Below are 3,864 nucleotides of genomic sequence, written 5' to 3'. Positions count from 1 at the left end.
GCCAAGGTGAGTATGCTAACGGAAGGGAACGTGCTCTCCCTCCGTGTTCACCATGGGCGATGCACCTGCCGCTTGACCAGCGAGCAGGCGAGGCGGAAGCTGCTTGGAAAGGGCTTAGGAAGCTGAGCTCAGCCCTAGAACCTGGGACAGAATGAAGTCAGTTCTTCAACACCCACCCATGGGAAAGTCAACCCCATCTCTTCCTTGGCGCGGAATACATCTTAGCCAGCTTTCTCTTCTAAACGTGTGTTTCGTTGTAAGTCCTTTATGTAATTACTTAATACCTGAAAACAAATCCAAATACTACAAATAAATATCCCCTTAACCACTCCTCCAACTGTACTTCCCTCTCCAGAGATAACAGGGGTTCTATGATCAGTTGGATGTATATCTACCCAAATCCTTTTCTATAACTTAAAATTTTTTTTAACGTTTTATTTATTTTTGAGAGAGAGAGACAGAGCGTGAGCAGGGGAGGGGCAGAGAAAGAGGGAGACACAGAATCCCAAGCAGGCTCCAGGCTCTGAGCTGTCAGGACAGAGCCTGATGTGGGGCTTGAACCTACAAACCGTGAGATCATGATCGAAACCAAAGTCGGATGCTTAACCGACTGAGCCACCCAGGCGCCCCCTTTTTCTATGACTTTATATACATGAATATGTACATATAATTGCCTTGTCTAATTTGTTAAGAATAAATGATCTACTGTACATATTGTTTTGCAGTCTGCCTTGAAAAAAAACAATCAGGGGCGCCTGGGTGGCTCAGTTAAGCGTCTGACTTTGGCTCAGGTCATGATCTCACAGTTCATGAGTTGGAGCCCCATGTTGGGCTCTGTGCTGAAAGCCTGGAACCTGCTTCAGCTTCTGTTATCTCCCTGTCTCTCTGTCTCTCTCTCTCTCTCTGCCTCTACCTCGCTTTCACTCCATCTCTCTCTTTCTCTCAAAAATAAGTAAACATTAAAAATGTTTTTTTAGGGGCGCCTGGGTGGCTCAGTCGGTTAAGCGGCCGACTTCGGCTCAGGTCATGATCTTGCGGTCCGTGAGTTCGAGCCCCACATCGGGCTCTGTGCTGACAGCTCAGAGCCTGGAGCCTGTTTCACATTCTGTGTCTCCCTCTCTCTGACCCTCCCCCGTTCATGCTCTGTCTCTCTCTGTCTCAAAAATAAATAAACATTTTAAAAAAAATTAAAAAAATAAAAAATAAATGTTTTTTTAAATCAGTGTGATTATCCTCATTCTTCTTTTATTTTTTTTTAAATTTTTTTAATGTTTATTTATTTTTGAGACTGAGAGAGACAGAGCACGAATGGGGGAGGGGCAGAGAGAGAGGGAGACACAGAATCGGAAGCAGGCTCCAGGCTCTGAGCCATCAGCCCAGAGCCCGACGCGGGACTCGAACTCACGGACCGTGAGATCGTGACCTGAGCCGAAGTCGGACGCTTAACCGACTGAGCCACCCAGGCGCCCCTCCTCATTCTTCTTTTAAATTGAGGTCAAGTTGACATATATCATTACATTAGTTTACAACATAATTTGATATTTGCACCTATTGTGAAATGATTACCCCGGTACGTCTAGTTAACATCTGTCAGCACACACGGTTACAAAACTCTTCTTTGTGTGATGAGAACTTTCAAGATCTCCTCTCTTAGCAACTTTCAAATATGCAATACGGTGTTATTAACTCTAGTCACCACGCCCTACATTACATCCCCAAGACTTATTCCTTGTGGAGCTGGAAGCTGATACCTTTTGACCCCCTTCAGCCATTTCGTCCACCCCCATCCCCACGCCTTTGGCAACCACCAATCGGTTCTCTGTATCTAGGAGTGCGCTTGTTTGTTTGTTTGTTTTTAGATTCTCCATACAAATGAGATCATATGGTATTTGTCTTCCTCTTTTATTCACTTAGCATAATGTCCTCAAGGTCCCATCGTGTTGTCACAAATGACAAGATTTCCTTTTTTGTGGCCAAATAATAATCCATTGTGTATAAGCTACTACATTTTCTTCATCCATCCATCCATCCATCCATCCTTCCTTCCTTCCATCCATCCATCCATCCATCCATCCATCCATCCATCCATCCATCCATCCATTTTGCTGAGCAGTTAGGTTGTTTCCGTGTCTTGGCTGTTGTAAATGATGCTGAAATGAACATGGGGGTGAGTATATCTCTTCGGGTTAGTGTTTTTGTTTCCTTCTGTTAAATACCCAGATGTGAAATTCCTGGATCACATGGTAACTCTCTTTTCTTCAACTTTTTGAGGATCATATTGTCCTCACTTAAAAAGTTTTTTGGGGGCGCCTGGGTGGCTCAGTTGGTTAAGCAGCTGACTTCAGTTCAGGTCATGATCTCATAGTCCATGAGTTCGAGCCCCGCGTTGGGCTCTGTGCTGACAGCTCAGAGCCTGGAGCCTGTTTCACATTCTGTGTCTCCCTCTCTCTGACCCTCCCCCGTTCATGCTCTGTCTGTCTCTGTCTCAAAAATAAATACATGTTAAAAAAAAAAAAAGTTTTTTTTATGTCTATTTTTGAGATGGGGGGAGAGAGAGAGAGAGGGAGAGAATGAGTGGGGGCGGGGCAGAGAGCGAGGGAGACAGAGGATCCGAAGCGGGCTCTGTACTGACAGCAGAGAGCCTGACGTGGGGCTTGAACTCACGAGCCACAAGATCATGACCTGAGCCAAAGTCAGATGCTTAACCAACCGAGCCACCCAGGCGCCCCTGTCCTCGTTCCTTTTTAATGCTGCAACAAATTTTATGGAATAGGTGAAGCCATTCGAGTCCATTTAATGGTTCCGTTGCTGACGGGCAGGTAGGCTGTTTCCAGCGCTGCCCGATGACCAAGAATCCTACAGTGAGCATCACTGGGTGCAGCTTTTCAAGTTGGTGAGATTGCCTTCTACTCCCGACTTACTCCCCTTCCTTTACTGGCAGTGAGGCTGGTCACAAATGCTTTGGTGCTTCCTTCGTAGATTGCAGTTCTGGTCGATTCTGGGCTTCGAAATCTCCCAGTGTATAGAAAGTCAATTAAGTAAAGCTTGGGAGCCCTCTGTCAGGGGACAGGCTCCAGAGCCTTGCTCCTGACCCCCCTCTCTGGCTGGATTCCTGAGGACGTCAGGCCTTTTGTGGGGTCTGGTGGAGGGACCACGGTAGCAGAGCTGAGCTCTGTGACTTAGGCCAGCCTATGACTGGGACTCCCTCCTGGGTGTAGCTCACATGATCATACTCCTACCAGATACATGCTTTTCTGCATGGTCTGATAAATTTCCGTTTCTCACATTCAAGTAAGCTGGAATTGTCCCTTGCGTTTTTAGCAGCGGGGTGGGGGTGGGGGGATTGGCTCAGGGTGTCGGGGGTGAGGGAAAGGGGAGGGTAAGTCAGACGTGATTCCTCAGCAGTTGAGCGGGGACTGACAGGGAGACTCCTATTCTTTTGGAAGGAACTATCTACACGTCAAGTAATTTGGACCGTCAGGAAGTTCCCTGAAGGGTGGCAGTGCCTTCCAGGTGCTGTCAGCTAGGGTGGGTTGCCCCCATGCATTCTCTGCAAGGGGACGCCCCCTCTGACACGTCTGGTGTCCCGGGGTCTGCTTCAGTGGAAAAAGCATTGAACTTAGAGTCTGGAGGTGTGGGCCTGAGTCTGTGGGACTCTGAGTAACTTCCTCCACCCCTCCAAGCCTCAGTTTCCACATCTGTAAAATGGGTAGAGTTCTGCCCTACTTCCAGAGGGTTGCTGGGAGGGTCCAATGAGATCACTTGTGTTGAAAAAAATGTTCTTTAAACTAGCAGAGCGTCCGTGTGTCATATAACGGAAGCAGAGTCGAATTCATCTGTAACGCAGCCAACGTGAGGTAATGC

This window comes from Panthera pardus, unplaced genomic scaffold (genome assembly GCF_024362965.1).
Source record: "Panthera pardus isolate Hobbes unplaced genomic scaffold, ASM2436296v1 HiC_scaffold_3, whole genome shotgun sequence".
NCBI classification, from domain to species: domain Eukaryota; kingdom Metazoa; phylum Chordata; class Mammalia; order Carnivora; family Felidae; genus Panthera; species Panthera pardus.
This window is presented reverse-complemented; position numbering follows the sequence as displayed.